Raw genomic sequence first — 12,256 nt, forward strand, 5'->3', positions numbered from 1 at the left:
ATTTCACGGACCTAAGGTAGCAAAGCCCCTGCGTTGGCACGCGGATAGAGAGGAGAAGAAGCGAGAAGATGACGGAAATGATCCGGAGATAAATAAAAAAGACAAGATGCTGAGTCACCCTAAGGATGTGAGCCAGTGGCAAGTGTTGAACTTCGAAGACCCAGAATTTGGGAACGATCCAAGGAACATCATGCTGGGCGCGAGCACCGATGGAGTCAATCTGTTTGGCAGCCAGAGAAGCACACATAGCACCTGGCCTGTGTTTGTGTGGATGTACAACCTTCCCCTCTGGTTGTGCATGAAGAGGAAGTACATTCACATGAGTATGCTAATTGAAGGGCCGAAACAACCAGGGAACAACATCAATTTGTATCTGGGGCTGCTGAAAGAGGAGCTAGACACGCTGTGGAAAACGCCAGCCAATACGTGGGACGCCGCAGAGAAAGAATATTTCCCTATGAGAGCCACACTGCTCACGGCGGTGCACGACTATCTCGGTTACGGATATCTCGCGGGGCAGGTGGTCCACGGATTTTCTGGATGCGTCAGGTGCATGGATGACACAACGTATCGCCAGCTAGATAGAGATGCCGGGTCTTCGAAAACCGTGTTCATGGGACATCGAAGGTGGCTTCGCGACGATGACCCATGGAGAAAACGCAAGGATCTGTTCGATGGTGAAACCGAACCCCGAAGACGCCCGCGTACGAGGAGCGGCGAGGAAATAAACGAGCTATTGAAAAATTGGAAAGATTGCCCACTCCCGGGAAAGAAGCAAAAGGCGCCAGAACCGGGAAAGAAGCGAAAGGCGCCAAGCCGCTGCTGAAGGTATGGAAAACAAGGTCTGTTTTCTGGGACTTGCCGTACTGGAAGATCCACCGTGTGCCTCACAGCCTTGATGTCATGCATATCACGAAGAAAGTGTGCGAGAGTCTGCTTGGTACCCTGCTCAACATGCCAGAGAGGACCAAAGATGGGCCGAAAGCAAGGACAGACTTGAAATCAATGGGCATCAGGGAGGAGCTTCACGCTAATGATGATGATGATGAGGCGAAGCAGGACACAGAAATTCATCGCAAAGGCAAAAATGCCAAGAAGACCGGAAATGACTACCCTCCCGCGTGCCTCACTCTAAGTCGGGAGGAGATCGAGCAGTTTTTCACCTGCCTCGTAGGAGTAAAACTTCCTTATAGTTACGTGGGAAAGATAAGCAGATACCTAGACCCAGCGAAGCAGAAGTTCAGCAGGATGAAGTCTCACGACTGTCACGTGCTGATGACGTAGATACTTCCAGTTGCAATCCGTGGGATCATGGATGCACACGTCCATGAAACGCTATTTGGCCTATGCAACTTTTTCGACGTCATCTCTCGGAAGTCGGTTGGCGTGAGGCAACTCGGAAGGCTACAAGAAGAGATCGTGGTGATACTATGCGAGCTTGAGATGTACTTCCCGTCCGCATTCTTCGACGTTATGGTGCATCTACTGGTCCATATCGTGGAGGATATCATCCAACTCGGGCCGACGTTCCTGCACAGCATGATGCCGTTCGAAAGGATGAATGGTGTCATCAAAGATACGTTCGCAACATGTCACGTCTAGAGGGAAGCATAGCCATGGGCTTTCTGACCGAAGAGTGCATCTCCTACTACACGAATTATCTAGGCATTGAGAACCCCGTTGGTCTGCCCGTCAACAGGCACCTCGGCAGGCTCGCTGGATGGGGTCACCGTGAGGGTCGCCGCGAAATGCATGTCGACTTCGAGGGTCGACTCGCCAACTTTGAAAGAGCAAACCTAGTCGCGCTACAACACATAGACGTGGTCGATCCTTGGGTGGTAGAGCACAAAACCTTTATTGAGAAGACGTACAATGACTGAGGCCAACAGAGGACGGACGGAGATATAATCAAAGAGCACAACTCATGTTTCACGCGTCGGTTCAAGCAGACGCTTCTGTCGTACCCTTTACATGAGGATTCTTCCGCGGAAGAACAACTCATATTCGCCTTGTCACAGGGCGCCGAGCACAACCTGATGACCTATGAGGCGTATGATATCAATGGCTACACATTCTACACCGAGGACAAGGACATGAAGAGCGGTGGTTATCAGAACTCCGGGGTAACGATGGAATCCTACACTGGTAACGACAAGAACAGATACTACGGAAGGATCGAGGAGATCTGGGAGCTGAGCTATGCTGGAGAGAAGGTCCCGATGTTCCGTGTCAGATGGGCCAAGAGCATCCTAAAAGAAGACCGGTATTTCACCACCATGGTTATACCCGAAGCCAAATCCAAGACCGCGGGCGCAAACGTCATGGTGAAAAATGAGCCATGGGTACTGGCTTCCCAAGTGGACCAATGCTTCTTCATTACCGACCCGTCAAAGCCCAGTCGTGTTGTCGTGAGGAGAGGCAAAAGGAAGATCATCGGAATGGATGGAGTCGCCAATGAGCAAGACTTTGACAAGTACGGCGACCCGAAGATGGAACATGACGACGACGATGAAGTAGCAGCATACACCACAAGAAGAAGCAGGACCACCCTACCTAAAGGACGTCCGTTCCACAGAAGAACTCCATTTGCGAAAAAGAAGGGCAAGAAGATTGTGAACAGATAGCTAGCTAAGATCGATTGTATTTAAATCGTAGTCTTCATTTCTCGATTGTATTTCATGGGCACTTTTTGATATCATGTATATTTTTAAATTTCATGGGCACTTTTTGAATTCATGAATTTTTTTTCAAATTTGATGTATTTTTCATATTCAATATGAAAAAATACTGAATATTCATGAGGACACTCGATCTCGATCCCCCTACATCTCGATCGCTACCCCCCTCGCCAGATCCCCCTCGCCGCCGAGCACCCCCCCCCCCCCCCCCGCACCCTCCCCCGCTCCAGCGCCAACGACGACCCCCCGCACCCTCCCCCGCTCCACCACGGCCGATGACCCACCGCACCCTCCCCCGCTCCACCGCCACCGACGAACCACCGCACCCTCCCCCGCTCCACCGCCGCCGCCGACACCCCGCACCCTCCCCCGCTCCACCGGCGCCGACACCGCCGCCGCCAACGACTAAAAATCCAAAAAAACAAATTTGATTATATTTTCAAATAACAAATTGGATGATATTTTCAAATAATAAATTTAATGAATGCAACAAAAAATAATAATAAAATTACTTATGGCGCACCACTGGCTGGTGCGCCATTGCTATGCAAAAAAAAGTTACTTATGGCGCACCGCTGGGGGGGGGGGGGCTGCGCCATTGCTATCTAAAAAAACTTACTTATGGTGCACCGCTAGGTGGTGCACCATTGCTATACCTCCCCCGACTAAAATCTCGGCCTCAATCCCCGGCCGATCCCATCTCACATCTCTCAGCCCCTGCGCGCCGCTGCCCCGACGACCCACGATGCCGCCGCCCCTACGTGCGCCGCCGCCCCCGCGCCCCCACCACTGCAGCTCCTCCACCGCCCACCGGACAGCAAGCCGCCGCGGCCCCCAACCATCCCGCCGCCGACGACCGCACGGTGTGCAGGACGACGACCGCCGCTGACCCGCAACCGTCCCGCCGCCGCCCGTAAGCCCCCCTCCTCCTCCGCCCGTCCTCCTCTGCCCGTAAGCCCCCTCCCCCTGACTGACTCGACTCCCCTGGCCTCCGCGCGTAGTTCACTGTCCCGGATCTCCAACAGCATCGCCTCCCGCGGTGGCAACATCCACAGCGTCTACGTCTTCGTCCCCGACGACCCCGGTCTTCTACGCCCGCAGGTACCCCATCCAACTCACCCCGCCTCCATTTCCCACCTCTCCCTCTCTGCTCATAGTTCTTTTTTTTCAAGTTCTTTCCTCACAGTTCTTCCACATTCATGGAACATATCAGGTAAATTTCAGCTACTCCATCCGTTCCTCCAGTTGCCTCCCTCCTCTCCACACTCCAGACAGGACGACCAACGGTCGACTCCCTCCGCTGCTGAACAGGACGTTGGTAATATGAACTCTCTCTTCTTCTATGTGTTTACCAATTCTACTATGTATAGAAACATCTTTATGTAATATGTCAACTTGTGAAGTTTGTGAACTACGAGAATTAGAAAGATTAGGGAAAGGAACTAGTTGATAAGAGGGATGCATGAGAAGCTAGCTACACTGGCATGAACTTTGTTTTTCCTTTTGACAAACACTCTTGTTAACATCAGGAATTAAAAATGCAGCATAGAACAAGATATATAGATAGCTGACACAACGAGGTGTGCTTTGAATGCAAAAAAATGTGCACCTGCAAGTGAGACTTGACATGTGCCAAGCTAGTAAACAAAATCTGTATATGTACATACTCCCATAAGGTTCTAAGAGATTTTATTATAAGCTTGATGTTCCTTGTCATTGACTTATCACTGTTAAACAGAGCCCTCTGAGCTGATACTCTGCATGTATGCGAACAAACAATAATCCTATGAGGCTAGTCATCAACTCTGATCCAGAAGTTTTAAGTTTTAAGTTGGTGATAACAACACATATATTCCCTTCCAAAAAGAAAAAAGAAAGAAATGTATGCATCTGCTACTTTTTATAATTAGCCCCCTCCCTCCCCCACTAACTAGAGTAATTAACATCACTAGCTAATTAACAATACTAGCCAGCTTGCTAGCTTGATGAGTCATCACCAGTTTCTCAAATCTTGTTTCCTCTGATGATCAATACATCTGTTCAGAGATTAATATGCTAGCTTGATGAGTCATCACCAACCAATATGATGATCAAAGATTGTCTGTAATTGCTTCTCTATCTGTCTGTAATATGCTAGCTTGATTAACAATACATAAGATGCAAATCAACCATTAGAGATTGTGGTTGGGATTTTATGGACTGTTCATTTTGGCTGTTACATGTTACTGTGTTGGCTGGCTGGCTGGCCAGCATCTTCTCTGACTTGTTTGCCTTTCCCACTGCTCACATGTTACTGTCATATTTTCCAGCAAAGTCTTGGTCTGGCATTGTTGCTGAGGCACTTGATTTTTGTCCATATGAAAGCAGAGGACCATATGGTTTGTGGCCTTTTCATCCATATGAAAGTAGAGGCACATTATGGTGCTAGTTTGCTGGGTTTTGTCTTCGACCATCGTGTCATGATGATTTTGCAGGTACCCCGAGAGGCCCTTGAGTTTGCCGGAATGTCGATTAACTTCCGTTTCGGCAAATTCGGGTACTCCATATGTCCTATTTTCAGCAAAGGTCATGCTGAAATTTTCCGTGAATTTTAGCATGACTTTGCTAAAAAACGGACATATGGGGTACTTGCTACTAATGCATGGACCGGGGTATCTTAGTACTTAACTAAGTAGGATCAACTGCCTCTTGTGTTATGCATGGGCCTCAGCGTCGACAAACCCTAAATTATAAAACCTTGACTTTTAGGGTGCCTCGGTGTCGATAAAAACCTAAATGATGAAAGCTTAGGCTTTTAGGATGCCTCGGCGTCGACAAACCCTAAATGGTAAAAGCTTAGCTTTTAGGATGCCTCGGTGTCGACAAAACCTAAATGATGAGACCATGATCTTGTTCCTTGACAATAACCAACTTTTTGACCAAACTTTTTTCCTATTTAGAGCAAAACATGGCCCACAACGATGAGGCCGGCGGTTCGGGCGGCAAGTAATTCTGGGAGCTGTCCCAGGAGATGGAGGAAGAACCTCACCGCTATGAGGACACCGCGGAAGACACCAATCCTGACTACACAACCCCTAGTGGCGTCGGGGATGACACCACTGATGGTGCTGTCGAGGATGCCACCACTAATGATGGCAGTGCACGCACAGATGGAAGCCAACCGAAGAGGCAACGGAAGGACCGGCGCCCGAACGTGCTCTCCACCGTCAAGGAGGAATTTACTGAAGTGAACTCCGACGGGCATCCAACGTCGCCCAAACAAATAGTCAAGGAGTACTCGGTTAAGCTCGGGTGCATTCTCCGGAGCACCGTCTCGATCAACACCGAGAACCTAAGGCATAAGGACCGAGGGAATTTGCGCAACCTCCTCTTCACGAAGCTGCACGAACGATACAAGTTCCCCGCTGAATTTGAAAACACACGCCTCTCAGGGAATAAAGTGAACAGTGGCGCCCTCACAAGGATGAGCGCGGCCCTGTCTACTTGAAGAAGCGCGGTGAAGAGAATGATTGACAAAGGTGATAGTTATGAGAAGATCAAGGCGAAAAATCCTTCGATCAACGAAGATGACTACAAGGAGTTCAAGATCAAGTGCGAGAGCAGCGCAACCTTCGAATCAAGTTAGTGGGGGAAAGAAATGCGGGAGTTGAACTTAGGGGAACACAAACTCGATCCCGGCGGTTACAGAGTGGCGGAGCCTATATGGGACAAGGAGGACGCAGAGCGTGCCGAGCAAGGCCTACCACCCCGCTTCGAGAAATACCGTGACAAGCAGACCAGGAACTATGTCAGGGCCCGGTACAAGGAGGACCCAGTAACAAAGGGGCTTACCACGGATCCGAAAACCAAGGCGCTTGAGCTTGTTCTGGTAAGGAATACACCCCCGCGTAATTAGCTCCATATGGTTGCATTCTAATTAATGAAGCCAAATTTCTAAATGGTTCACATTCCTTCCACAGGAGACTGAAAGCAGTAGCGCGGGGTCGGCTCAGAGCACCCCTTGGGACAGCACTCTAAATAGGGCGTTGAACGTAATGAAAAACAAGGATAAGCTCAGTAAGCTGTCATCAGCTGGTCGTGTGGCCGGCAAAGGCTTGTCCACAAAATGGTCATCATACTATAACTCTGGTGGGCGAAAGGAGAGAAAGACCAACTCGGAAAGCCAGTCGCGCGAGGTTCAAGAACTCAAGGCACAAGTGGCGCGGATTCCGGAGATTGTCCAAGAGAAAGTGCAACAACAACTGGGATCGACGCTCACTGGCATTATGCCTACCTTGATTCATTGGCTGATGACATGGATTGTGGGCGGCCCGATTCCCAGCTTCACGGCCAGCAACTCGCACAACGCGCAGGCGGCGCCATTGGTGTCTCCAGCGGAGGCGGTATTGGTGTCTCCGATGCCAGCACGGGCATTGGAGCTTAATGCACCCGGGTGTACGCCGGCCGGCACCTCGGCAGCAAGCGGCCCCTCTATGAATTGCACGCCCGCCGTTGGCAGTGACTCGACATTAGCCGAGCTTGACGCCATCACGGTAACTAATTAAGCCTCTCGGCCGAGGACTTCATCTCCTTGCCTTTGACTGGGCATCCCTGACGCCCTACATGTTTTCGCAGGGCGCCGCCGACGTTTCGTGCACTCTCCTGCACTTCGTGAACGACGAGTTGGTCGATGTCGCCAAGGGCAAAATCGTTCAACCGGGCAACCCCGTGTTCCATGGTAATCCGATGCCACCCACCGTGTATAGGGTTCAACTGGTTCGGGTGCTGCCAGGCTGCGATGAGTTGTTACCTCCGATTCGACCCGCAGGGGCCGACGAAGATGATGTGATGACCCTCAGCGCCTGCCTAAGCTGGCCCCTGCTTTGGCCGAAGAGCCAGATTCGTTTGGGGGCGGGGGACACCACCCCAAAGACAACACTGCCAGTCGTGCCGGCGCCAAGCCATGGCAAGACCGCCGCAACGCTACCGGACATGCCGGACATCCCTATGGCACAGGATCCGAACATGCATATGGCACACGATCCGGACGACGATGACAACGACGACAGTACATTTACCAACGTCGATAAGTACTTTGCCGAACATGGGTACGATGACGAATTCTTGGAGCCTCCTTCTCAAGAACCCAACCCTACAAAAGACGATCGCGATCTAGCTAGTACCGCGGAGAAACCCAATTGCAACAAGCATCGTCTGGCGTTCAGTTCTCAGGAGACGCCTCCAGCTACCGACTTCACCGAGCCTCAGATAGCCGAGGTGCGAAATATTATCAGCCCCAACACACTCAAGAAGGCGGTATGTGAGCAGAACTCGATCCCATTACAGCAGAAGAAGAAGGGACGAAAAAGAAAGAGTAACAAGGGTGCGAGCCAGCCCGCACCGAGTACGATCCGTGCTCAGGACGGGCCACCTTCACCTAAGGATATCTCGAGGAGGGTGCATGTGGCGGGTAGGCCGATGCTACCTACTAATATGCTCAATGCTGCAACCGGTGCTATGCGGAGTCTGCATGACAGTGTTCTTTCTTTGGAGAAGCGGTGTCTCTCCGAGAATGATGTGGCATACCTAGTTTTCGTGGCCAAGGTGCCAGAGGGCAAGGGCTTTGTGGATAACTCCATCAGGGGTACGATCGTCCTGCGGTTTGATGACATCTTCGCTATGTTTAACCTTCATCCGCTGCACTACACCTTCGTTCGGCTATTTTCGCTAAGTATGGAGATGCGGATCATTAGAGACAAGACCCCGAACATCGTGATAGTCGACCCCTTCTACATGCGTGCCAAGATCTTGGGCAGCGCTGGGGACCGGCAAGTCGCGAGTTCTTACCTCGAAGGCGTTATTCTGGCAAACCCAAATAAGGATAACTTCCTCATGCCTTACTTTTCTGAGTAAGTCATCCCCTCACCGTCCCGTAACATATGATTTCTTAGATTTCGATCGGTTTTTTTGAACATTCCGTGTTTTGTGCAGTGACACACATTGCACACTCATCCTCTTAAGCCCGAAATATTCCATGGCCACGTATTTCGACTCGGACCGTCATTCGGAGAAAGACTACACAAATATCAAGAAAGTTCTTGATGATGTTCTCCCCGGCTACGCCAAATCTAGAGGCACCTTCACCAGGCCAGTTCGTAGGTACGGCAAGCACGTGTTCGCCCACAATACAATGTTCTACTGCATCAAGCAGCCGCCTGGCGGTCAAAAGGATGCCTACTACGCCCTCCATCACATGTGGGCGATAGTACGGGACCATAATCACCTTCTGCTACCAAATAATCTCAAAGATTGGGCCGCGAGCTTGTCGGCAATCTAGGACGCGAACATCAGACAACAATTCTTTCGCATCCAGTCGGAGTTTGCGGAAATCATCCATCAAGATGTCCTTCGTACCTCGGGGCAGTTCAACGTCAGATATCAACCGTCCAACAGTGAGATAGATACAACGCTACAAATGCAGGCTGACAACGCCCGCGATTTCATGACCATCACGGGAGACGGCGGCTTCATGCATGCTCCGATCCCTTGAGTCGAGTCGAAAGTAGTGATGCTATGTGTAGTTCTGAAACATCGATTGGCTCATGTTGTAATTAAACTTTAATGAACTTGTATGTCTCTTTGGTTTGGACAGTCGTTCAACTTAGATGTAATCAGTGCTATTTATTAGTAGGACCATGAATCGTGCTATTAATGTCTTGCTTTTCTCTTCTGATCCTTTTGTTGCATACTTATATATTGCTTATGTATTGCTTGTGAATTGCTACAAACATTTTGTTTGGCTAGTGCATAGAGGTGTTGTCGTATGTCGTGTACAAGGGTAAGGTTCCCGGAGTCTAAGACGACTGGGAGGAGTGTCGGAGACAGGTTCACCGTTTCAGCGGTAACAGTTACAAAGGGTACACCACTAGGGCGGAGGCGGAATCTAGATACGCGCGCTATCTAGCGGGACAGAGGAGGGAGCGTTGGAGGAACCGGATGAAGACCAGTTTCATCGCGATGATGCTCATCGAGATGACCGCAGCTCTCTTCTATGTGATGGTAGTTTAGATGATCGATATCGACTTGTAATGTGAAGACAAACTCGCTACTCGCGGTCTCGAGACTTGTAATGTTCTATCATTGTTCGGTCTTTTGAATTCGGAGAATAATATGATGAATTGTATTCGGAGACTAATATGATGAATTGTATTCGGAGACTAATCTTCTATTGTATTCGATGAGTCTGCTATTGCTGTCTGGTGTTGTCTATATTCTGTCCAATAATATATTTTGTAACCTATGAAAATATCAGAAAAGAAAAAAATCCCTAATATTCATACTAGTGGCGCACCACCATATAGTGCGCCATTAGAAAGCCAGATCACACTAATGGCGCATCATCCACCAGTGCGCCATTAGTATGCCAAAGCACATGGGTAAATATGGCCCCCTGGGAGGCATACTAATGGCGCACCGTGGGCTATACTAATGGCGCACTGTGTGGTGCGCCATTAGTATACCAGATACTAATGGCGCACCAATGGTGCGCCATTAGTAATAAATTCTAATGGCGTGGTGCTAGTGGCGCACCTGTAGTGCGCCATTAGTAGGCAAAACAGGTGCGCCACTAGTAGGCCTTTTCCTAGTAGTGACTGTTTTGGACATTATTGGGCTTTATTATCCACTTTTATATTATTTTTGGGACTAACCTATTAACCGGAGGCCCAGCCCAGAATTTCTATTTTTGCCTGTTTTAGGGTTTCGAAGAAAAGGAATATCAAACGGAGTCCAAACGGAATGAAACCTTCGGGAACGTGATTTTCTCAACGAACAAGACCCGGGAGACTTGGACCCTACGTCAAGAAAGAAAAGAGGAGGCCACGAGGTAGGGGGCGCGCCTACCCCCCCCCCCCAGGCGCGCCCTCCACCCTCGTGGGCCCCCTGTTGCTCCACCGACGTACTCCTTCCTCCTATATATACCTACGTACCCCCAAACGATCAAATACGGAGCCAAAAACCTAATTCCACCGCCGCAACTTTCTGTATCCATGAGATCCCATCTTGGGGCATGTTCCGAGCTCCGCCGGAGGGGGCATCGATCAAGGAGGGCTTCTACATCAACACCATAGCCCCTCCGATGAAGTGTGAGTAGTTTACCTCAGACCTACAGGTCCATAGTTAGTAGCTAGATGGCTTCTTCTCTCTTTTTGGATCTCAATACAATGTTCTCCCCCTCTTTTGTGGAGAACTATTCGATGTAATCTTCTTTTTGCGGTGTGTTTTTTGAGACCGATGAATTGTGGGTTTATGATCAAGTCTATCTATGAATAATATTTGAATCTTCTCTGAATTCTTTTATGTATGATTGGTTATCTTTGCAAGTCTCTTCGAATTATCAGTTTGGTTTGGCCTACTAGATTGATCCTTCTTGCAATGGGAGAAGTGCTTAGCTTTGGGTTCAATCTTGCGGTGTCCTTTCCCAGTGACAGTAGGGGCAACAAGGCACGTATTGTATTGTTGCCATCGAGGATAAAAAGATGGGGTTTTCTTCATATTGCATGAGTCTATCCCTCTACATCATGTCATCTTGCTTAAGGTGTTACTCTGTTTTTAACTTAATACTCTAGATGCATGCTGGATAGCGATCGATGAGTGGAGTAATAGTAGTAGATGCAGGCAGGAGTCGGTCTACTTGTCTCGGACGTGATGCCTATATACATGATCATACCTAGATATTCTCATAACTATGCTCAATTATGTCAATTGCTCAATAGTAATTTGTTCACCCACCGTAGAATACTTATGTTCTCGAGAGAAGCCACTAGTGAAACCTATGGCCCCCGGGTCTATCTTTATCATATTGATCTCCTACTACTTAGTTATTTCCTTTGCTATTTACTTTGACTTTATTTTACTTTGCATCTTTATCATAAAAATACCAAAAATATTATCTTATCATATCTATCAGATCCCACTCTCGTAAGTGGCCTTATAGGGATTGACAACTCCTATTTGTGTTGGTTGCGAGGATTTATTTGTTTTGTGCAGGTACGAGGGACTCGCGCGTAGCCTCCTACTGGATTGATACCTTGGTTCTCAAAAACTTAGGGAAATACTTATGCTACTTTGCTGCATCATCCCTTCCTCTTCGGGGAAAACCAACGCAGTGCTCAAGAGGTAGCAAGAAGGATTTCTGGCGCCGCTGCCGGGGAGGTCTACGCAAAAGTCAACATACCAAGTACCCATCACATACCCTTATCTCCCGCATTAAATCATTTGTCATTTGCCTCTCGTTTTCCTCTCCCCCACTTCACCCTTGCCGTTTTATTCGCCCTCTCTCTCTCTATCCTCCCTCTCTTTCTCTATTTGCCTCTTTTTGCCCGCTTGCTTTTTGTTTGCTTGTGTGTTAGTTTGCTTGCTTGTCATGATGGCTCAAGATAATACTAAATTGTGTGACTTCACCAATACCAACAACAATGATTTTATTAGCACTCTGATTGCTCCTCTTACCGATGCTGAATCTTGTGAAATTAATAATGCTTTGCTGAATCTTGTCATGAAAGATCTGTTTTCCGGCCTTCCTAGTGAAGATGCAAAAT

At 48.9% G+C, this 12,256-nt stretch overlaps 1 pseudogene; it reads left to right on the forward strand.

Annotated features, from left to right (window-relative positions):
- The first annotated feature begins 5,625 nt into the window (after positions 1-5,625).
- On the forward strand, positions 5,626-6,303 carry LOC147978480 (uncharacterized; annotated as a pseudogene).
- The last annotated feature ends 5,953 nt before the right edge of the window (positions 6,304-12,256 follow it).

This window comes from Triticum urartu, chromosome 3A, assembly GCF_056163025.1.
Source record: "Triticum urartu cultivar PI428250 chromosome 3A, HENAU_Tu73, whole genome shotgun sequence".
Classification (NCBI taxonomy): domain Eukaryota; kingdom Viridiplantae; phylum Streptophyta; class Magnoliopsida; order Poales; family Poaceae; genus Triticum; species Triticum urartu.